Source organism: Bos grunniens, chromosome 1 (genome assembly GCF_055505025.1).
Source record: "Bos grunniens cultivar Pamir isolate PY7600 chromosome 1, Bosgru_T2T1.0, whole genome shotgun sequence".
NCBI classification, from domain to species: domain Eukaryota; kingdom Metazoa; phylum Chordata; class Mammalia; order Artiodactyla; family Bovidae; genus Bos; species Bos grunniens.
Window position 1 is genome coordinate 83,721,507 of NC_141165.1, and position 24,887 is coordinate 83,746,393.

Below are 24,887 nucleotides of genomic sequence, written 5' to 3' on the forward strand. Positions count from 1 at the left end.
TAATGGAACATGCTGTTCCACTGACATTTTCTCATTCTTATGCACAAAAATGTTTGCAAAGCACTGGTTTAAGACCAGTTTAGATGTATCATCCTCTCTTATGCTCATTTGCATCACCTGTAGCTACATTTTACCATGAGATTAAAAGTCAATTTTTATTCAAGAGAACAGGAAGTTCACTCTAAAACACAGTTCCCAAAGCCTTTGTTTCAAAATAGAAAAGATTTTTAGGTTTCACTGTGGGTCATCCAAGATTAATCACATAAACCGAACTTCAGAAATGTAGCTATTTGGACTGACCTACTCTATCAGAATTCTTTGACTGTAAGAAAGATGAAATCTCTCAAACAGAAAACGAACTTAGTAGAAGGGATAGGTAGGACCACTTACAGAATCAGAAGAATCAGTCTCAGAATGGTCAGGACACCAGGAAGGCCCTAGGGAACAGGAACTAATGGATGGTCTGGACAGGGAGCTGCTTGCTGATGGGATTAGGTGTTCAGTGGCTTTCCAGAGCTGCACCTGACCATCCAAGATGAAAATTTGCAAGAGAGAATCTGATTGGTTAAGACATAGTCACATGCCAAGACCTGGCCAATGGAAGGCAGGCCTCCTTGTTTGACGTTCCCAGAGCCCCTGCAACACTGCCTACAGTGGATGCTGGATGGCTTCTCAAAGCAAAACGAGGTACAGTTCCCGGATGTGAGTTGATGGAGCCAACAGGCAAAGCAGGAGATGTGCCCTACCTCTCCAGGTTGGCTGGCTTTGACTGGTGGACACAAGCAGGAGAAATCCAGATGTGTAAACCTTGAGAGAGATGAAAGGAAATGTGAAAGTTTTCTTAGAGAGACTAGGGGAGTTCAAACGCTCAGAAAAACAGTGGAGACCACAGTTTGATTAGGTGTAGTTGTAAAGGCCAGAGAGAATGACCTTAGGTAATGACTTCAAGAAGCCCAGCTCCGGGAGGCTGGGAGGGGCAGACGCACTGTGTGCTCCCACGAGGGAGGGAGGGAGGCAGGGAGGCACAGGTTCAAAGAGGTGTCTGTGAGAGACCCACCCCGTGAAGGCAGTCGTTCCCAGTGCGGGCCCTGATGGGCATGCAGGCCTCTCCAACACACGCATGTAATCGGAGTGCCTGGTAACAGAGGGCATCACACCCTCAGGACTACAGTGTGGTGGTGGGGTGGGGTGGCCAGGGGGCACAGAAGGGGACCTGTTAGCTACACTGGGCCTATCGGTATATGCAATGTGACAGAGGCACTCTTATCAAAGAGACCACCCCTGACACTACCAGTGTGGAAGGACTTACAGATCTTGATATGTTTAAAAAGAAACATTGATCAAGTATTTATTAAACCTTTATTAAAATAAACAAATAAAAATAATCTTTAAAAGATTTAAAAAACAAAGAAAAAATTTGAAAACCTCAACTTCTATCATAAGATAAAAGCTGTATGCACCTATTGAAACCCAATGAAAGGCACTGCTGCTGCTGCTGCTGCTGCTGCTGCTGCTAAGTCACTTCAGTCATGTCTGACTCTGTACGACCCCATAGACCGGCAGCCCACCAGTCCCTGGGATTCTCCAGGCAAGAACACTGGAGTGGGTTGCCATTTCCTTCTCCAATGCATGCAAGTGAAAAGTGAAAGTGAAGTCGCTCAGTCCTGTCCGCTCCTCCGTCCGTGGGATTTTCCAGGCAAGAATACTGGAGTGGGGGGGTACCATCGCCTTCTCTGAATGAAAGGCACTAGAAATATATATAAGAAGTGGAAAAATTGCTGGTGCTTAATAAGCATCTACTACCTGACAGGCATGGACTTCCCTGGTAGCTCAGCTGGTAAAGAATCCACCTGTCATGCAGGAGACTAGGGTTCGATTCCTGAGTTGGGAAGTTCTCATGGAGAAGGGATAGATTATTCACTCCAGTATTCTTGGGCTTCCCTGGTGGCTCCAATGGTAAAGAAGCTGCCTGCAGTGTGGGAGACCTGGGTTCGATCCCTGGGTTGGGAAGATCCCTTGGAGGAGGGCATGGCAACCCACTCCAGTATTCTTGCCTGGAGAATCCCATGGACAGAGGAGCCTGGCAGGCTACAGTCCATAGGGTCACAAATAGTCGGACATGACTGAAGTGACTTAGCACACATGCACAGCTGACAGGCATAATGCCAAATACTTAACACCATCTTACTTAATCCACAAAACAACACTGAGACCTCTGTTTCACAAATAAGAGTTTAAGTGCCACACTCCTGATTATGTCAACCACACAAGTCTTTAGAAAGTCTTTTTAGGGTGTGTGTGTCGGGGGGGTTGGTTATCAGTTTTTCTTCTAGTGGCACCTTCATTTAACTGGGAATTGATACTCTCTGGAGTCTTCAGAACATTGTGAACTACATCCCACCATTTTGCAGGCTTTACTATTGTTCAGTTGCTAAGTTGTGTCCAACTCTTTGTGACCCCATGGACTGCAGCATGCCAGCCTTCCCTTCCTCTTCACCATCTCCCGGAGTTTGCTCAAACTTATGTCCATTGAGTCAGTGGTGCCATCCAATCATCTCATCCTCTGTCACCCCCTTCCCCTCCTGCCCTCAATCTTTCCCAGCGTCAGGGTCTTTTCCAATGAATCAGCTCTTCACATCAGGTGGCCAAAGTATTGGAGCTCCTGCAGGCAAAAGGTGCTCTCGGAGTGTGAGCTCCCATCTTGGACTGGCCAAGAAGGCTTCCCTAGTGCCTTTCACAGCCCATGGATCTCCTTCCACACCAGAATGCTGACATTCCAACTTGATATTTAGAAGCTCGCAAGTTCCGACCTTAGCCCCAGGCCCCAGGGATCTCCTTTCTCTGAGAGTTTGCCTCCACTCCATCCTCTCACACCTATTCATTTCCTGGAGATACTTCTGTGTGTCCCTCACCAACTCCCAAGTCACTTAGAAAAGACAAGTCTGTCTGTGATCCATCTCCCTGTTCACGCCAGTGCTTAGCAGGGTGCTTTATACTTGGCTCACACTGAATAAATACCTAGGCAAACTAAGTAAAACAAATTCTGAGAAGAGCTGTCTAGGAGGAGTCTGTGTACCTAATTTAGGAACTCTTGCTGGTTTATGCTTTGAGATGCAAATAAACATCTGCTTTTTCAATGCCTGCCGCAGATTAGATGTGTGTAAGCAATGTGTCTGGCACGTAGTAGGTTCAATAAATATTGACTAAATGAATGAATACACAGACTGAAGAATGCATGCAAGAACAGGAAGGTTATAATAAGCATTTCAGTAGTCCTCAAATCAAGAGGAAAAATCAATAGTGAGATTGGATGGCCTCCATTTCATGCTACAATGCATTAAAAATCCACAATTCTACAAGTTGCATGAACAACTAAAATTCTTGTGTCACTCCAGTGTCATTATACTAAATTATCAGCATATCAGAGAAGGTGTCTTTTAAAATTATTCAAGTTACAAGGACCTATTGTATAGCACAGGTAACTATATTCTATGTCTTATAATAACCTCTAATGGAAAAGAACCTGGAAAAGAAGTAATTCTTTATGTATATTTATGCAAAACTGAATTACAGTTTTCTTTGCAGTACACCTGAAACACTGTAAATCAACTATTCTTCAATAAGAAGTTATTTTTAATTTCTCAAGATATATTAACTTTTTAAATTATCAAATTTTTAAAAAGAAGAGATCTTGTTCATGGGAAACTTCTACAAAATAGAATTTAACTATTAACAAATGCACTTTAATTCCCTCCTTCTAGATTACCAAGGTCAGATTGCTTTCTAAGGTCTGGACTTTCTTTAGTGAGGAAGATGTGCAAATTAGGAATTAAACGAAAAAGTCAGACCTCGTCGTCTGGAAGCACAGCCTCTTTACTTTTTAATAGGCCTCTTTTCCATTTGGTTTGAGATAAAGTGGCCCCAATTATTTTCGAATCCTTTAAAGGAAAAGATATCCATAAATTAAGCTACAGTCCTCTCCTTATTTCCCAGAGAAATTAAATTCTTACCTTAAATGACTTAAATCGCATTGCACAGAACCAGACAAAACTCCTTTCTGTAGTGTTACAAAAGGCAGACATAGCAGCAGAATTTTGGAGCTAAAAAGATAAACAGGAATAGATATAAACACACACCCCCACTAGCAAAATTCAATAGTAAGATCAAAGCTAAACTTTCTCCTTCACAGAGCTCCTGTTAAGATTTTTTTTCTCTTCTGTACCATAATCTGAGTCTCGGATACTTTCGTTCCTATTCAGTCTCAAGATCAAACAGCTCGCACACATCTGCTGGGGTAGGTTTTTTTTTTTTTTTTTTTAAGCATTCAATAATTGATGGGGGTGAGCAGAGAAGAGGAGTTTGAACATCAACATAAAGGCAACAGCAAAATACACCATCTCTCTCCGTCTGCCCATGGAATTGAGGGGCCCAGTGGAAGATGTATATATATGAGGATGAGAATGTTTGTTAAGAGGTAATACCAATAATTTCCAAAGAGGATTTTCTCAGCATGCTCCCCCTGCCATTTTAAATTATCTTAAAAAAAAAAAAAAGGAAATATTGTTTTATTTCATCTCTTTCCAAACGGAATCCTGCCTCTGGTCGGTTTGGGGAGTAACGAGGCCCAACACCTGGCCTTGGGAAGCATGCTGTCACGCATGGGAACCAGGTGTATACAAAGACAAGAGGAGCAAAAGGCAAAACGTGGCCACTAGTCAACATGGATCTTCTGTGGGAGTGCAGGGCGTGAAATGCTGAATTTTGACTAGGGAAGAGAGAAGGCTTCCTGGAGGAGGTGATATTCAGACAAAGCTTTGAAGGATACATAGGGTTTTGCCAAAGAAGTAGATGGACATGTCTCAGGCAGAGGGACTAGTAGGAACAAAATGGTACTGAAAAAATCCAGGCACGTTCAGGGTCCAGTGTAACTAAGGGACAGGGGCTGGGACTGGGGAGAGACCCTGGTGACCAGTGAAAGTTCTGGAGGTGAGATGGAGGACATTATATGTGATGATGTTGTATTTATTCATTCTTCACTTTGTCTTTCCTCTAGTTCCCACCCTCCTCGAAGAGTATCCTTCTGTTTTCAAAGTGATGACATTCAGCAGCATGTAACGTCCTCTGTTATAAATGATGCAGCTTAAGAAGAGTCATGTCCAATGATGGAAAATCAAAATAACCTGTGAAGAACCAGGTCTAAATGAACCCCAAGAAGCAAGATTTCATAGTTTCTTCTTCTACTACCTTCTCAGGGTAACACAGTTTCTCCTCCAAAAGCCATGAGCTCTGATATTTGAGGGGCACAGTCTCAGTCATTTTGCCCTTTTCATGATACTTTGAATTAGTCAGGTTAAGTAAAGTTAGCTGCCATAACAAATAACACCCAAATCTCAGTGGCTTAATACAATATAAGTTTATTCCCACTCAGGTAAAGTCCCATTCAGATCAGCAGGTCTCCTGGGTGACTCTGTACATCAACCCTAGAGACCCAGGCTGCTTCCAGTTGCCACTGACCTGCAGTATAAACTTGGGATAATCATTTCCCATCTGTGGATTTCACATCCTTCATTTATTTATTGATTTATTCATATCCTTCATTATTGTAACTGTCAAATCCTTAGTAAACACTAAATATAATTATAAAGGCAATTAACATTTATTAAACTCTTACTATGCAAAGACACTATGCAATGTATAATAAGCATCATTTCATTTAATCCTCATAACAACACTGTCACAAAAGTGGTAGCACTGTTATTATCATCATTAAGTGACTTTGTTGTTGTAATCACAACAATAAGTGACTTATTGTTGTAATAAAGCAACATAAACAGAAAAAAAAAAAGTGACTTTGTTTTTGCGCTCATAAGTAAAACATAACTGTAAAAGAATATTCCTTGAACACATGGAACAAACTCACCCCAGGGGCCTTATGGGTGCTAAATCCTCTTTCAGGAAGGCCTAGCTCCAGTTATCAATAGGCTTTGCTCTCCAATTATTCAGGTCATGTCATATTATCAGAAAGAATGTTCCTATCCACTGTATCTATCCAGTATCACTCCCCACCCCACCCCCATCATCCTGCTTTATCCTTTGATCCTGGTTGATTGTTCTTTATACCATTTTAAACCCTTGACAAATGGGGAAATCATAATTATTTACTGCCCGTCTCTCCCAAACAGGCTGTAAGTTCCATGAAAGCAGGAACTTTGCTTGAGGCATTCCCTGCTATATCCACTGTCTAAAACGGGGCTTAGCACATAGTAGGTGCCCAGGAAATGCTAGCTGAGTCAATAGGACCCAATCCTTATTTTACTTTGCTAATTCATGTGAGGAAATGATCCTTTATCGCTCAACTTCTCTTTTTTCTGCAAAGACACTATTTCCAGGGCTCTGAGTCTAAAACATTGACCCTTTCAAGCTTAGAGGGATGAAACCTGCCAGCTGCAAGCCATCAGTTCCCCCTGGTGAAAGGTTAGAGGGGCACACATGCTCTTCCAGCCAGTTCCCAGGCATCTGGGTCGCCCTTGCAAGCCTTGATCAAGTTATCATATCTAGCCAGTGTCTCCTGGACCCCGTCACTTCTGAATGAGAAAAAATTTGCAGACAAATTTCTAGCAGCAGGAAATTGGCGCTCTCCTGCAAGGCTGCCTAAAAAGCACCTGCGGCCTCCGCAGCCTCCCTCCCGGTCCTGCTGGGAGGCGGTTTCCAACCTCAGGCTTGGGGACCAGGCGAGTCTCTGCTCCTTTGCTTCCAACCTGCTTGCCCCTCAGAAATGCTGCTCTGGTTCCCGGACTGCCCTCGGGCCAGGTCCAGATGAAACATACACCCACGTCCTCCCTGGTGGCATCTCGTCAATGGACTTTTCTTGAGTTGCTCTGGTCAAAGAAGAGAACTAAAGCCTATCACCACCAGCAAAACCTGCCTTCTCATTGTCCTCATGCTCTGGGGCATTAGATTAAGTGCCAGCAAAGCTCGCTTACAGGAAGGCTCCTTCAGCTATTCCAGGGAGAAAGGGAATGCGGTGTTTTCCGTGCCTTATCCACATGTTCACTATTTAGAGAAACTGTGAGAGAGAAACAAAAAGCATTTTTTTTCCCCCTTCCACAGGGGGAAAAAAAAGATTTTTTTTTTCCTTATGAGAGAAAGTTTTGCTAGAGAAAAGGAGCTGAGAGGATAAAGATATTGGCAGAGCTTAATGCCATAAATCTGATTAATTTACCTTGTGACACTCGCAACAAAAAAGTTAAGGGTCAGAGCCTTGCCTGCGAAGCGACCTTTCACCTGCAGCCAAGGCAATCACAATGGGGGCCTCGACTGTCTTTCACAGCTACCTGCTGCTGCGGACAATGAGATTGGACACAGTTTTCAACATGATGGAGAACACCTCTAGAGCAGCGGCTTTGTTCTTTCTGCCTGCAGAGTGCAGAGCGCCCAGGCTCACACCCTCACCATCCATCGTTCAAATAGGACCAGACAGGAGCTATGTCTCTCAGACAGGGAGCCAGGAAACTAAAACCAAGCCTTCTGACTATGACTCATCACAGGAACATATATTTAATAACTTACAGAATCTACAAAGATGAATTCGTCTTGATCTTGCCCTCAGGAAACACAGGGGGCCATGCCACTAAATAAAATAGGAGGCAATTAGTGCCTAGTCTAAGGGAGATGCACAGTCACAGAATGAATGATTGAGTGATTGATGGGGGAACTCTGTGTACAAAGGGAAACACTATAAGAGACAGAGTCTGAGATCCCCAGACTGAGGAAACTCAGAGAGTGATCTTCACCTCCGTCTCTTAAATTATGTCAATCCATGTAAGGGGTGGAAAGTCAGGTGAGCCTCCCTCTTCTCTCACTTATTTCTGTTAAATGATGTCCCAGGCCAGTCACTGTCTCACGAGGTACAAACAGCATACACAGGGGCCCCCCTCATGGCCCTGGGTCTTTCTGGAAACAAGCGACCCCCCGTAGGACACTCTCAGGGCTTCCTCTGTTTCTGCATGTTGCCACATGGTGTTACCAGCAACGCTCGCAGCCTTCCAGTTCTGTGTTTCATCTTGGCTTTAGCAGAATGTATTAATAGAAGGGAACATCTGGCAGAATGGCATCATGAAATGGGACCCAGCTGCTCAGCCAAGTACCACCGAGAGCTGTTTATCCGTGGAATTAACCTTTTGTTCCACGTTTGTTTTGTGGTAGGACTGTGCTGCATTTTTAAGTTCACGTTATTCCCAGTCTCTTCTCAAGGCACCTAATTTTTGCTGATTCAGCACTTCACATTCCTGGCAGAAGGCAGTTCAGAACAGCTGGCGGCTTGAAAACCCTCCGGTGGGCAGTCGAACTTGGCTCCTTATAGACTGATGAAACCACATATGGGCCCAGGTCAGCTCGTGGGAGAATCCCAGTTGGGCCCGACTCCATCTGCACACTGAAATGGTGTCTAGACAGGAGGCTGGGAACCCTCACCTCCAAATTCACTTGGAAAGAGCTCAAAGTGTGAAAGGAATTTACTGCCACTGAAAGATCTAGATCGTGCAGGCCAAACCCCAGGAAGCGCTCTGGGAGAAAGAAGGGAAGGAAGGAGGGACAGAAGGAAGGGCAGAAGGAAGGAAGAGAAGAGGGAGGGAAGGGGTACTTCCCAGACAGTGTACATACTGAATTAGCAGAGCTCACAGGATCACTCCTTGCCTGTACTGTCTCCTGCATGGTGGTCGCGGGCTCTGAGCATCAGGCAGGTTGTCCCCCATGGCTCAGCTCCAGGAAGGAAACATTAATCTTCACATATCAACCTTAGGGCTAGACATGGACCAAAAAGGGCTTGTTTTGTTATTGTTTTGCCTGGGTTTACATGGAAGCCCAAGATATAAAACAGAACAAAGTGAACTGGCTCTAATTGTAGGAGAAGCAGGAGGTGGCCAGGAGCCCACTCCCTAGGGCATTTCTTCCATTTCCCCCACCAACGCTCCATCCCCTTGAACCAGTCCAAAAAAACACATTGAGATGGAAACTAATGGATCCACGCCAAGGCTCAAGTGGGTGGAAGCCAAGAGAGGGGAATAGACTTCCCTATGAGTGAGTGGCAGCACTGGGACTGGAAGTATGTCTCCATCTCTCGGGCAGGTACTGACACTTACACCCCCAGCTAGGTGTGCGCCTGGGCATCCTCACTTCCTGATCCTACCAAGGAGGAAGGCAGGTCTCTACAGTGATAGGAAAAGCACAAGGAAGCAAGCTGTGGATCCTCCCCACCCCAGGCATACATTCCCAGCTGGGGCACACGCACTGCATGCGGCCGCCGCATTCTAAAAGCACCTCCAGCCCTAGATTGAGACAAGCAGACTTCGTCTGGGTACCATATGTCTGGCTTCTTAGAGATTTCATCTTACATTAAAAATATAAACATTGGAATAAAGGAAAAGCTGAATTCATTTCATGCTTATTCAATGAAAGGTTTGTGATTTATTAATTTTTTAAGATAGAAAAGGAGAAGGGAACCACAAAGAAAAAAAAAAAAAAAAAGGCAACAGATCACATATCCTCTAAGCAACCTGTAGGCTAATGCCAGCATTAGGCCTGTCTTAAACAGGCCAGCTTTGACCTCCTGAAAGATATGTTTTAGTGGAGAAATCAGTGTGAGAACATGATACGATTTAAACAGATGAAGAATGTGAACAAAAGAAGTTCCCTGACTCTTAAAAAACATTGTTTTGGAAGATTACCCAGACGTGCAATTTAATACCAGATGTTGGCATCTGGAGAGACCCTGATTTGACAATCTGGCAGGAAATATGAAGAAAACACAAATGGTAATTAAAAAAAAAAAAGAAGAAGAAAGTCTGGCTGCAGTGATCCAGTAGAGCAGTCTGGGAATGTCAGAAAGCCAGAGTTTATCACCCGTGAAGCTTGAGTGATGGCAAGTGCTGCCTGAGAGCAAGGAGGGCTCTAGGAGGGTATGTGAGAGCAGGGAAAAGGCAGGTTCTTTGGTGAACACAGTCAGTAGTTGGGGAAGCAGGCCAGGGGGTGGGGAATGGCTGGTCCCTGTGATGTGGCCACAGGGCTGGGAGGAAATGGCCCTCCCAACCTACTATTACAGCAGCTGAGGTTGGGCCCAGCCTGACAGCTGGGGGCTGGCAGCCTACACAGGAAGCTGGCTGGCCCGCCATCAGCACAGCGGAAACAGAGAGCACTTTCCCAAGCTCCGGATTCCAGGATCCACCATGGCAGACTCATTCCAGTAGCCTGACCATCCTCGGCTCATTCACCTTCTTCTTAACCAGATTGAGTGTTAATATTGTACCTTCCAGTCTGTGGCTAGAAATTCATTTTTTAAAAATGCTTTGTGGCATAATTTACATGCAGTCAAATACTAAGATCTTAAGTGCTTAATCAAATTTGACAAATGAACACAGTCATGGGTCCCAGACTCTGATTAAGACACAGAACATTTCTATCCCCACAAGAAATGTCCTCCTTGCCCCTTCCTAGTCGATATCCCTGCACACACATACACTCAGCATGGAGCAGTCAACCACGGGGCTGACTCCCCTCACCACAGGTAGAAGCTGCTATTCTAGAATGTCATACAAATGGAGTACCACGTATTCTTTTTTGTGTCTGACTGCCTTCACTCAGTATGCTTTTGAAATTTATGCAAGTTGTTGCATGCATCAGTAGTTAATTCCTTTTTTTTTTCCTTCTCTCTGTGTAGTATTTTATTGGACGGATATACCACAAATACCATAATTTGTTGTTTATCCATTTACCCATTTTTGGACATCTAGGATGTATCCACTTTTTAGCAATTATGAATCTAAGCTGCCATAAACCTACTCTAGAAGACATGTAAATTCATTTCTCCAGAGTAAATAGGGGTGGAATTGGTGGACCATAGGGTAAATGATGTTTAATTTTTTAAGAAACTGCCAAACAGATTTCCAAGGTGGTTGTTCTGAAGTTCACATTTGCAGTATGCCTATCATGGTGGGCCCCATGCCCCAGTGCGTGTGAATGTACGCTTGTGGACGCGGTGAAGAGCATCAGGAAATCCGAGGCATATTTGTACTGAAGTGTCCCGATCTCAGTTTCCTTATCTGTTGAGTGAGCTGGTTGAGCAGATGATGTTCAAAGGTATTTCTCATTCCATTCTGACATAATAAATCTTCTATTTCACTACTCTCTAGGAAAGCAAAACAAAAAATACATTAGTTATTCTCTTTTACAAGCCAATACAGTAAATCCTCTACATACATATGAGTTCTGTTCTGAGAGCACATTTGAAAGCCCAATTTGTTTTTAAGTCTAACAAATTTAGCCTAGGTACCCACCTAACACAATCAGCCATATAGTACTATACTGTAATAGGTTTATAATACTTTCCACGATAATATACGAAAAAGTAAAGAAAACATGTTTAATCTTTTAGTGCAGTACCTTGAAAAGTACAGTAGTACAGTACAATAGCTGGCCTGTGTTAGACTGGCATCCAGTGACAGGTAAGAAGAGTTACTGACTGCAGGAGGGATAGGCGATGAGAGATGGGATGATACTGAAGGATGGTCAGCAATAGGAGATGGATGGCAAGCTGCAATTTCACTCATGCCTCATGCTGATGGCAAAGGTTCTGGTTCCTTGCTGGATTCAATTCTTGAAAAAATGACCCAGTGACGTCTGGGTGGCAGCTCTTTTCTTTCTATCGTAAATGACATGGTAGCATGAAAGGCTGTTGCAACCTTTGTGTGCCATTCTATATTTGGGTCCTAGGTCTCAAACACTAGCAGTGCCTCCTGAAGCAGAACTAACGTATGTGGCGGGACATGCAAACTCATGTCTGCATCTGTGAAAGTTTGCAACTTGAAGCTTCCAGGCTTTCCCTGCCAGAGGGTGGATTCAGTCCCTGGTTGGGACACTGAGATCCTGCAAGCTGCAAGGTGCGGCAAAAAAAAAAAAAAAAGACAGAAAGCTAATATCTGATTTGTAGCCCACTAACAGAGTAGCTAGGTTGGTCATCTAACATTTTCAGGCCCTAGGTCATTTATGGTACTTCTAACTGCAAGTATCAGAAAAGCTCATTGAAATTGACTTAACTAATAAAGAGGGGTTATTGGCTCATGGACCTGAAGCAAGCCCAGTCTTAGAGGCCAGGGATCAGGCTGGAGGGACTAGGATTCCTGTTCCTCTGCTCTGTGGTTCCCTGGGTTTTGCCCTCCTTTCTACCATGGCTTCATCCTTAGTTTAATAACAAGATGTCAGCAGTTCCAAGTCTCATTTCTATATACAACAGAAGAGAAATTTTCCTTTTCAGTTTTCTTAAACACGAGGAAAATTCTTTCCTAGAAGTCCTTAGAAAAATTTCCTCTCATATGGCTCATTGGCCTGTACTTGATAAGAGGCAGGCCTTATTTATTATAGCTCACTTTATTGAGCATCACAGATACTGGTTTTTGTTTTCATTTTGTTTTTCTTATAAATTGAAGATTTGTGGCAACTGTGTATTCAGATGATAATTAACATTTTTAACAATAAGATATTTTAAAATTAATGTATGTGGCTCAGATGGTAAAGAATTTGCCTGCAATGCAGGAGGCCCGGGTTCGATCCCTGGGTCAGGAAGATCCCCTGGAGAAGAAAATGGCAACCCACTCCAGTATTCTTGCCTGGAAAATCTCATGGATGGAGAAGCTTGGTGGGCTATAGTCCACGGAGTTGCGAAGAGTCAGACACAACCGAGTGACTAACACACTAACAGTTTTTTAGACACTTAATATACCACGGAATAATATAAGCATGACTTTCATATGTACCAAGAAACCAAAAAATGTGTATGATTTGCTTTATTGCAATACTCACTTTATTGCAGTGATCTGGAACCATATCTCTGAGATATGCCTATACATGCCTTTTCCTAACCAATCTCTGAGCAAGTAATGCCATGAGATTATTGGTGGCCTGAATTCCTGGGCCAGTCAGTGATCCATTAGACTAATCAGCCCTATCAACAAAGAGACCAGTTTCCCCTACAGCATGAGACTATGTAGAGATGGAGTAGGCACCCCCCCAAAAAGAAGAATGGGGAGGGATGCAGTAGGCAGCCAGTGTCCACATAAACCCTTCTTCACAGGTATAGAAATGTACCACATGGGTCCTTACCAGGAACAAAGAATCTTGTAACATCACACAGCATACCCAGAAGCAGAGGCAATTCAAGAAGTATGGTAGATTTAATGTATCTACTATGGTAGATCACAAATACTTTGCAGCTTCTCCTATCAAATGGTGGAGATCTAGTCCCCCATCCCTTGAATCTAGCCTTGTTTTGGCCAATAGAATGTGGCAGAAGCAATACTGTCTGTATACCATTGCTCAGGTTTGCATTTTCTGTTCTCACACAAAACTCTCCAAACCATATGAGGAAACGTGGGCTAAATAATTGAATGAAGGCTTCTCCAGTGGCTCAGTGGTGAAGAATCTGTCTGCCAATGCAGGAGACATGGGTTTGATCCCTGATCTGGGAAGATCCCACCCGCCATTGAACAAATAAGCTCGTTGCTATTGAGCCTGTGCTCTAAAGCCTAGGGACTTTCAACTACTGAAACTTGTGTGCCCTAGAGCATGTACTCCACAGCAAGAGAAGCCACCACAATGAGAAGCCTGTGCATCACAACTAAAGAAAGACCTGTGCGGCAACAAAGACCCAGCACAGCAAAAAATAAGTAAATAAATAAAAGTATTGAAAAAAAAATTGAAAGAGAGGAGACCATTGAGCAAGGAGACCCCATGGACAGCTGGCACCAAGGCTCAGAACACACAAGTGAGCCATCATAGATCCTCCAATTTCAGTTCAGCTGTTGCTGCAGATATTTCAGTGACTCACAGCAGAAGCATCACAAGAACTGCTCAACTGAGTTCAACCAACCAAGAGAATTATGAGAAATAATAAAACACTGTTATTTAAGCCCCTATGTTTGGGATGCACTGAGGCAGAGGCAGGAAGGGCTCTTTAAACGCCTCCAATCTCTCCAGCAGCTGATTATCCACTGAGCCTGTCAGGCTGAGGTATGAGGCAGCCCTTTCCAGTTTGGAGAGCTCTCCTAGGGAGTCTTTCTACTGTGAGGCCAACTCAGCCTCCTGATGCCTCCAGCCCTCAGCCCTAGTTCCCCAGCTCACTGGGACCTAGGAGAACAAATACATCCCCTCAACTTACACAGAAGCACTTCAGCTATCTGGTTACTCTCTTCAATCTTCTCTAGGCTAAACAATTCTAGTCATCAATTCTTCTTTATTGCTGGGAACCTAGAGGGCCAGACCAATTAGGAGACTGTTGTAAGGACTAGATGAAGTCAGGATGGTATCCTGAATCCCTGGAGCCATGGCCAGATGGTCCCCTGGGGAGAAAAGTGAAAGTGTTAGTCAGTGAGTCCTGTCTGACTCTTGCAACCCCACCAGGCTCCTCTGTCCATGGGATTCTTCAGGCAAGAATACTGGAGTGGGCTGCCATTCCCTTCTCCAGGGAATTTTCCTGACCCAGGGATCAGACCCCAGGATGAAACCCCATCTCCTGCATTTCAGGTAGATTCTTTACCGTCTGAGCCAACAGGCACGCCCAGGGTATCTGAGAGAGAGGGCTGGAGAGGGCTATGGGGCTAGGGGCTGGTTATGTGTGGGTGACGGAGGGGATAGGGTTTGGTGAGGACAGAATAGAAGATACTAGGCCAAAAATCAGATCATCAGGGGGTGTGCAAAGCTGAAGAAATAGGCAGTCAAAAGGACCCAGATTTTGGTCTTGGTTTAAGAGAAATGAGGCCAGCAAGAAGGGCAGAGTTGGTGTCCATAAGTTGTTGCTTGAAGGTCCGTGGTAGGTTAGCTGAAGTAAAGGCCTGGGTCTGGCAGACACCACTGGAATTCTGTGCGTGTGCAGTCAGGGCAGAGGTGGTCACCTGCTTTGCAATGTCCTCAGGGTGGCCTCTGCCATCCCACCCGTGCCCCCACTGCCTGCTCCTGGGGGGTCCCCAGCCACTGGCAAGCCTCCAGTCCCCCAGCAGAGAAGGAACCCACAGCTAGGTGTCCTAAGCTCTCAGAGTGCTAGGCGAGTGAGTGTGCCCATCCCAGCAGCCCTCGGTTGGCTTAGGACAGAACCGCATTTCTTTCTTCTCTTTATGGGATGGAACGCGCAAGCACAGGGCTTTTCCAAGGCCTCACTAAATATTTGTCATGAGCACTTTCAAACAGAAACTGCACGTCGACACTCCTGGATGAGATTACTTAAAGCAACTCCTCAGGTGCTGCCACATATCCTCAGTGGCCTCAGTGGTCAGCCTCCCACTCCACCTCTGTGGGCCTCAGCCACTGAGGGGGAGTTGGAGGAGCCCCCCTCGAACTGGCACATGGACAGTGACTGTTGGGGGCACAGTGAGTCATAGTGGGGGGCATGGAAGGTGTGTTCAGGATCTGACTCCCCTGCCCTCTGAAGCTTCACTTCATGGTAGTGATGGGGGGATGGGGGTCCCCCCAAAGCCTCCAGGCCAGATCACAGGCTCGGAATCCAGAGGGCAGGGAGCTATGGAGAAGGGAGGTCAGTCCTGCTGTTCTGTGGGAAGACCAGTGCCTTCCTCGGGTATGGGAGACTTCCAAGGAGGCCTCAGGGGGAAAAAAAAAAAGAAAACTCCCAGGAATAATGGTGCCCCAGCTGGCTCTGCAGAAGGCAGATGACAACAAGCCAAACCGGAGCAATCCAAGCTCTAGAACTAACTCCTACCCACCTTACCTCCTCCAGCCTTTTTAATAAAAATGTTATGACTTTACTTTTCTTGGTTAGTCAACCATGCTATTCCAAGCACAAAACTCCTCCCCTCACACTGTTGGTATGTTTTCCTGAGATTTTACATTCCCCGCCCCCCACATACAAATGATTATCTCCACACCGCAGGATGGAGGAAATAAATTAGCAAGTGATTACGGACTTATCATTCCCGTTCCCCATCCCCAGCCCCGTCTATCCTTCAGAAAATATATCAAGAGATTTTTGTGAATTTTTAGAGGGAAATTACATGAACACAGTCTGTTTAAAACTTAATGAGATAATCAGGGTCAGATCAGACAAGTCCAGGAGCTCTCAGATCTCTGTGTGCTGAGGAGAGGGGGGCAGAAGATCACTGTGACCACCATTTGCCTCAAGATGTAAAGATGCTTTTAACAGAGATAAAGTGAATAGAAAGGCAGTTTTGCACTTAGGGGGTGAAACTATTATTTTTTTTAAGCTAACTCTAAAAAAGTCAGGTCATCGCACAATATGATGGGGGATATTGTAAAGGGATTTCGTAAAAGTTATGCCACCAGAATGCAGCATTATCAAATCTACAGACAGTTTTTGAGAACAGTTAAGGATAAAAATAATCCTGTAGACAATCAAATATATTTGAGCTAAAGAAATTGAGGCCTGGAATGTATAAATGACTTCCCCCAAATCAAAGGCATTTCTTCTTCTTCTTCTTTTTTTTTTTTTTGCTTTCACACCACAGAATCCCAAGGCATCCACTTGGAAGTCACTAGGACCCAATTCGTTTCTTTCAGGCAGAGAATGGGCTGAGCACCATCGCAGCGCCTGGATGGCAGACATGAGATTGGCAGCGTCTAACCGTCTAGCAGCTTCCACATCAGCCCCGCCAAATGTCAGTGTGATAAGGGTTAAATCAGACAACTCCCTGAGCTCAGATCAGTGTGTGCAGAGGTGCATGTGAACTGCTGCTGCCGGGGAGAAAAGCCCTTGGGACAGCGTGCCTTCTCTTATCTTGATGGCAGGGCTATTCTGCCCTTTGTGTAACCCCCAAAGCCTGACAGCAAACTTTGCAAAGACTGTCTCCAGGCTGTAGCCGTTGCAAGTGCTTTTGCGAAGATTAGGCTGTTTGATAAACAGATAAACTTGGAGCTGGAAGGGACTTTAGAGTTTGCCCAACTCAGCCCTCTAGATTCTTTTTTTTTTTTTTAATCAGAGGAGGAAGTTGCCTCTCTGAGAGGAGGCAAGAAGCACTCAAAGACACACAGAGCGACTTACAGGGTGTAGGAGCTGGGCTGAGAACAGAGCCTCCAACGGATCTCTTGCACAGCTTCTCCCAGGCAGGCAGGCTTCTGGAAAGGCCCCCAGAGCGCTCCTTCAGTCCCAGCCCGCGCGCTTTCTCCCTCTACCAGCTCTCAGCCACATTTCCTGCTTTGCCACTGTTGACTGCATGAGGGAAGCTGGAAACATGAAACATAGTGCTGCTTTTGTGGCTCAGCTGGTAAAGAATCCACCTGCAATGCAGGAGACCTGGGTTCGATCCCTGGGTTGGGAAGATCCTCTGGAGAAGGGAAAGGCTACCCACTCCAGTATTCTGGCTTAGAGAATTCCAAGGACTGTATAGACCGTGGGGTTGCAAAGAGTCGGACACGACTGAGTGACTTTCACTTTCTTTCTATCAACTCCTGGCCTTTGAGTGCATTCCCGTTCTAACCCTTATTGTAAAAAAATAAAATAAAGAAAATTTCTTGAGTGGCACCTGTATAGGGATCAGCTGGGACTCTTGTCGAACTCCAGTTCCCTGGGCCCCAACCCAGGTAGAGGATTGGTGAACCTCATTTTCAACAAGTACTTCTGGCGAGTTTTATAATCAAGCAAGTCTCCCAAACAGACTGGGTAGCGTTCAAGGCTCTTCATTGTCAGGCCTCGACCAGCCTTTTCAATCTTGTTTCCTGGGCTTCTGCCCATCACATTCCTATGCTTCAGCCTTACAGAACATTCTGGCATTTAATAGAATTGCACTTGTGGTGAAAGAGCTACTGTTTACTGGGTGTCTCTAAAACATCACACAAGCGCCATCTTGTTGCAAAGCCTCTTCAAGGTAGATTCTGATACCACACCCATTTTATGATGAGGACTCAGGGATGGGAAGGTGAATAACTGGTCTAAGGGCCCAGAGCCCAAAGCCCTCACTCCCAGTCATCTCACGGCAGCGTCTCCTTGAACATAGTAGCCCTTGTTTTTCTCACATGTATCTTTGTTGACACCCTTTCGTCTACAAAACTGATGCTCCCTCTGCCCTCTGTCCCTGCTTGGTGATGCCCTGCTCATTCTTCCCAGCCAGCACCACCGTCTTATGCCTCTTTCCGGGTTCCTCTGACTTTGTGCCTGTATTGCAGGTAATCGTGAGCATCTTTTCCACTGGCCCCTGCCCTAGGCCACGCCTGGGTAACTTCGGGAGATTCCTATCTGATCTCCACCCTCACTCTGCAGCAACAGAGAGATAGTCTCTAAGTATCTATCAGTCACCTCGAGTCAGTGTTCACAAGCTCCCCATCCCCTTTCCCTCTGGGCTCTAACCTCAGCCCTACTTCTCCCCTCCTTGTTCACTCTGCTTCCAAGCATGTTGATCTTCTGCTGTTCCTCCAAGATACTGTGTCTCCCCCTTCCTTGGACTCTGCTATCTTCTCTTCAGAGAAGGCCCAGAGACCCACGTGACTCACTCTCTTACTTCCTTTATATCTCTGCTCACATGTGGCTTTATCACAGAAGCCTTCTCTAACTACCCAGTACAAGAAGGTAACTCCTTTGGGCCTGCACAAATGGGGATACCAAGGTCCAAAGAGAGAAGTCCATTATCTCAGGTCACACATGAAGTGGTGGCACTTCAGACTGTTACCTGGCTCTCTCAGCTTCTCATCAGTCCCTTCACCACTGATCTCTGTGACCCGGAGGTCTGTTCCAGCATCCATTCTGCTTACCGGGTGGATTTATCCAATTTCTGCCACATATGGCTGTATGATCATAGGCAGGGAGCTTCACATGAAAGCCTTAATTTCCTTAAACAGAGTAAGGAGGGGCAGAGGGAAGCAAGGAGCATGGATGTGGTGGGCCTATGAATTAAATAATCACTGAAAGATTAAGCTTTGCTGTCTGAAACCCGATCCTATACAGATCCAAGTTATGTGGAGACTAAAGCAAAAAGAATTTTGAGTGTCTTTTATGAGAAAAAGAATACAAAAGATTACAAAACCTCCTGCATGCGATTCTCTACTTAAATATAATGAAAATGGTCTCTTTTTAAAATAAATTGTGACTGGCAATGGAAAGTGGTTACTATACAATAATGTGGAATGGAGAGATCGTGGGGCAAGCAAAATGAATCACCACCAGCCACACGAAAGGCCAGTCTTCATCCAAAGAAGCTGATATTGTATAAATGGTGGAATTGGAAAGGCCTCCTCTATTATGACTGAGAAGGCAATGGCACCCCACTCCAGTGCTCTTGCTTGGAAAATCCCGTGGATGGAGGAGCCTGGTAGGCTGCAGTCCATGGGGTCGATAAGAGTCAGACACAACTGAGCGACTTCACTTTCACCCTTCACTTTCATGCATTGGAGAAGGAAATGGCAACCCATTCCGGTGTTCTTGCCTGGAGAATCCCAGGGATGGCTGAGCCTGGCGGGCTGCCATCTATGGGGTCACACTGAGTCGGACTGAAGCGGCTTAGCAGCAGCAGCAGCAGCCTCTATTATGAACTCTTTGGAAAACCAAACAATTAATTCCAACAAGTACAGCTTCCAACTAGACCAACTGAAAGCAACACCCAACATAATGTTCCTATAATTAGTCAACAGAAAATGCATAATCTTCTATCTAAATACTGCAAGACCTCATGTTTCTTTGATGACCAGGCGAAAATTGTTACAACTTGGGTGGGAAGCACTGATTCATCCACCGTATTCACCAGTCACTGCACTTTTGGATTTCCATGTATTTTGGTTTTTACAAAATTCTTTTAATGGAAAAAATTTCAGTTCCCCAGAAGACTATATAAGTGTGTTAGTCACTCAGTTGTGCCTGACTCTTTGCAACCTCATGGACTGCAGCCCATCAGGCTCCTGTGTCCATGAGATTTTCCAGGCAAGGATACTGGAGTGAGTTGCCATTTCCTTCTCCAGGGGATCTTCCTGACCCAGGGATCAAACCCCGGGTCTCCTGCACTGCAGGCAGATTCTTTACCAATTGAACTACAAGGGAAGCCCAGAAGACTATAAAGGCACCTGGAATAGTACTTTGCTCAAAAAGATAAAAGATTTTAAGAAGATGGAGTTAAGAAGTTGCCTGACAAAAATGGCAGGAGGGAGTGGAACAAAAAAGTGAATATTAATACACTGCTCAATAAAGCTCTTGGTGAAAATGAAAAATTTGTCTTTTATTTTTATTTAAAAACCAAAGGACAGTTTTGGTCAACCCAATATATCTTGCAAAGCCCAAACGAAAATATTCCCAACTCAAGGTCCTCTTTGCTAGAGGGCACACTTGTTCTGCAGTCACTTTTACATCACTTAACAGTCCTGAGGGGTATGATGGGAGGAAAGTCAGAGTGGAGATAGTATTCTTAACCAACTGTGGTTAAAATATCTGATTTTTGCAAATTTCATGAAGACAAATGGCAATGAGGACATGTTGGAAGGGCCCGTGATGATAAGCTAAACTGCGTTAGCCTCCCTGTGAATTCAGCCCAGCCCTTGAAGCAGAAGACTGTCCACTCCACCTACCTGTGTGAAAGTAATCTAACCTGTTTGACCAGTAAATTAAACCCAAGGAGAAGCAACCTTCTTGATCTCACAATAGTATATTTTCCTTTCTATGGAATAACGTCATAAACTCCAAACAAGAGCTCAGCTCTAAACCAAAACCTTGATGAGTTCACATGCAAAGGATCACACAGAGTCCTGCCAGAAATATCCTGGCCTTGTATTTCATTCTCAGTGTTCAAAGTACTGCACCATTGTTTATAATCCTCATGACATTCTTGTAAGGTATGAAAAATGTAAGTGAAAATTGAAATTTTCATTTTGGGTACGTTTTTTGCTTAAATACCATTGGATGCTTTGTATAACTGGGGTATATAACTTAATAGCAATATTTTCACAAGATGGATGACTTAGAAAAGGCAAATCTTTAAAGCTATTAAATATCATTGTCTACCTTTCTAATATATCTCTTTTTATCTTCTCAAAGGGATTAGGGAGTAAAATAACATGAAGATGGAAAAGTGTGATTTTTCCACGCAAGGAGCAGGCTGCTGTTGCGTGGCCAAGAGATGTTGACATGCCTCTGAAGATAAATAGTTAATAAAGGTGTTTGGATCGCAACATCTGTTGCCATTCTTGAAAGCTGGGACTTAATTGCAGACTGCAGCATCAAATCTTCAGAGAGTTTGTAAGACAGAGATTGATTGGGGTCACCAGGTTACCCAGAAGTAAAATCCCAATCCTTATCTTTAAGATGCAGTGTCCAATTGATTCTCTCTGGATCATTACCCACAGCACATGGAGGTAAAGCCAGGAGAGGAGTGATCAAACATTTTCCTTTTCAAGATACTTTCTAAATAAACCAGAGTGGTGCTCTGATTCTGGTGAAGTATCCTAAAGTGAAGGGCTAGCTAAGCTTAGAGCTGGCAGCAGTAATGTTATGTTAATAACACACCTTCCGCTTTTACATCCAGTGAAGAGGAGCAGCACTGAGAGGGCACCGTCCGCTTTCCATCTTACAGCCTGGACCACAGAGGCCAAATCTGACTCCCCAGGTGGCACTACTGGCAAAGAGCCCACCTGCCAATGCAGGTAGATGTAAGAGATCTGGGTTCGATTCCTGGGTCGGGAAGATCCCCTGGAGAAGGAAATGGCAACCAACTCCAGTCTTCTTGCCTGGAGAATCCCATGGACAGAGTAGGCTGGTGGGCAACGGTCCATAGGGTCACAAAGAGTCGGACATGACTGAAGTGACTAACAGAGAGAGGGGTGGCAGGGTAAAACTTCAGACTGTAAATCACAGGGTCCATTAGCCATCTATAAAGTCAGAATAAGTAACGTGTTTCTGTGATTAAATATGCGTGCATGCTATGTTGATTCACTTGTGTCTGATTCTTTGCAATCCTCTGGACCATAGCTCACTAGGCTCCTCTGTCTAGGATTCTCCAGGCAAGAAGACTGGAGTAGGTTGTTGTGCCCTCCTCCAGGAGATCTTCCCAACCCAGGGATCGATCCCACGTCTGTTATGTCTCCTGCATTGGCAAGCGGGTTTTTTACCACTAGCACCACCTGGGAAGCCCAGTTAAAATCAGTAGCCAGGGGCCACTCCTCAACTGAGTTGAGAGAACTGAATTCTGGTCACACTGCACCCACAAGTCCCATTTAACTTTGAACAGGTCACCTTTCTTCTTAGTATGGCATGGCTCCATCTTTAAAATGATAGAACAAACTCAATTTCTAACGTTCTTTTCAGAATATAAACTTAACACTCAGTTATCTTTATTTTGAGTCTTAACTGAATATTCTGAGTCTTAAGTGAATACTTTCCCTGGGATTATGGCCCCTGAATTTGCAAACCCATGTTCCCCAAAACAGACAGTCAACAGAGGAGGCCCAAGCCTTTGTGAGATGTCAGTTCAGTTCAGTCGCTCAGTTGTGTCAGACTCCTTTCAACCCCATGAACTGCAGCACGCCAGGCCTCCCTGCCCATCACCAACTCCCAGAGTCCACCCAAACCCATGTCCATCAAGTCGGTGATGCCATCCAACCATCTCATCCTCTGTCGTCCCCTTCTCCTTCTGCCCTCAATCTTTCCCAGCATCAGGGTCTTTTCAAATGAGTCAGCTCTTCGCATCAGGTGGCCAAAGTATTGGAGTTTTAGCTTCAACATCAGTCCTTCCAATGAACACCCAGGACTGATCTCCTTCAGGATGGACTGGTTGGATCTCCTTGCAGTCCAAGGGACTCTCAAGAGTCTTCTCCAACACCACAGTTCAAAAGCATCAATTCTTTGGCGCTCAGCTTTCTTTATAGTCCGACTCTCACATCCATACATGACCACTGGAAAAACCATAGCCTTGACTAGACGGCTATGGTTTTTCCTGTGGTCATGTATGGATGTGAGAGTTGGACTGTGAAGAAGGCTAAGCGCAGAAGAATTGATGCTTTTGAACTGTGGTATTGGAGAAGACTCGAGAGTCCCTTGGACTGCAAGGAGATCCAACCAGTCCATCCTGAAGGAGATCAGCCCTAGGATTTCTTTGGAGGGAATGATGCTGAAGCTGAAACTCCAGTCCTTTGGCCACCTCATGCGAAGAGCTGACTCACTGGAAAAGACTGTGATGCTGGGAGGGATTGGGGGCAGAAGGAGAAGAGGACGACAGAGGATGAGATGGCTAGCTGGCATCACCTACTCGATGGATGTGAGTCTGGGTGAACTTCGGGAGTTGGTGATGGACAGGGAGGCCTGGCATGCTGCGATTCATGGGGTTGCAAAGAGTCAGACATGACTGAGCAACTGAACTGAACTGAACTGACTAGATGGACCTTTGTTGGCAAAGTAATGTCTCTGTTTTTGAATATTCTGTCTAGGCTGGTCATAACTTTCCTTCCAAGGAGTAAGCGTCTTTTAATTTCATGGCTGCAGTCACCATCTGCAGTGATTTTGGAGCCCCCCAAAATAAAATCTGACACTGTTTCCACTGTTTGCCCATCTGTTTGCCATGAAATGATGGGACTGGATGCCATGATCTTCATTTTCTGAATGTTGAGCTTTAAGCCAACTTTTTCACTCTCTTCTTTCACTTTCATCAAGGGGCTCTTTAGTTCCTCTTCACTTTCTGCCATAAGCGTGGTGTCATCCGCATATCTGAGGTTATTGTTATTTCTCCTGGCAATCTTGATTCCAGTTTGTGCTTCATCCAGCCCAGTGTTTCTCATGATGTACTCTGTATATAAGTTAAATAAGCAGGGTGACAATATACAGCCTTGACATACTCCTTTTCCTATTTGGAACCAGTCTGTTGTTCCATGTCCAGTTCTAACTGTTGCTTCCTGACCTACATATAGGTTTCTCAAGAGGCAGGTCAGGTGGTCTGGTATTCCCATCTCTTTCAGAATTTTCCACAGTTTATTGTGATCCACACAGTCAAAGGCTTTGGCATAGTCAATAAAGCAGAAATAGATGTTTTTCTGGAACTCTCTTGCTTTTTCCATGATCCAGCAGATGTTGGCAATTTGATCTCTGGTTCCCCTGTCTTTTCTAAAACCAGCTTGAACATCTGGAAGTTCACAGTTCACATATTGCCGAAGCCTGGCTTGGAGAATTTTGAGCATTACTTTACTAGTGTGTGAGATGAGTGCAATTGTGCGGTAGTTTGAGCATTCCTTGGCATTGCCTTTCTTTGGGATTGGAATGAAAACTGACCTTTTCCAGTCCTGTGGCCACTGCTGAGTTTTCCAAATTTGCTGGCATATTGAGTGCAGCACTTTGACAGCATCATCTTTCAGGATTTTACATAGCTCAACTGGAATCCCATTACCTCCACTGGCTTTGTTCGTAGTGAGAGGTACTGTGGACCAAATGACCAAGGGACATGATTTTCCAGCTCCAAGTCTTATATTGATGGTCAGTAGCTTCTAAAGGAAACCAATAGACTTTATGTCTAAGGTCTCTTTCATAAATCTTAGAAAATCCTAGAGAGATGGGGTCATCAACAGAAGATAAAACACTACTTTATCCATGAGAACTTTAAGAGATGAAGGTATAGCTTCCTAAAAATTTTGAATTTCACTTGATTGCCCTTTTGGTAGACATATGAAAAAAAAAAAAAAAGTCAAATGTGGAAAATAACTTTTGGGACCTGGAAAAATAGGAGAGCCTGTTCCTGAAACTCTTCAATTCTAATAGCTGAAGAAACAACAGTATCCAGGGCAGAGTCCTCTTAAAAAGGAAGGTGATAGAAAATACTCAGGTAAGTTCAGCGCAATATTTTATATGCTTAGAACATTTTGGGGGTGGGGGCATGGGGTAGATACTGTACCTTCTCTTTTGGGCACAGGAAAGGCCAATA

General features: G+C 44.7%; 1 long non-coding RNA gene across 1 annotated transcript; it reads right to left on the reverse strand.

Annotated features, from left to right (window-relative positions):
* Window positions 1–10,894: 10,894 nt before the first annotated feature.
* On the reverse strand, window positions 10,895–17,368 carry LOC147379771 (uncharacterized). The gene is made up of 2 exons (XR_015134164.1): window positions 17,054–17,368; window positions 10,895–11,182 (listed from the first exon to the last, which is right to left on the reverse strand). It is a non-coding gene; the product is annotated as an uncharacterized LOC147379771 (long non-coding RNA).
* Window positions 17,369–24,887: the final 7,519 nt, after the last annotated feature.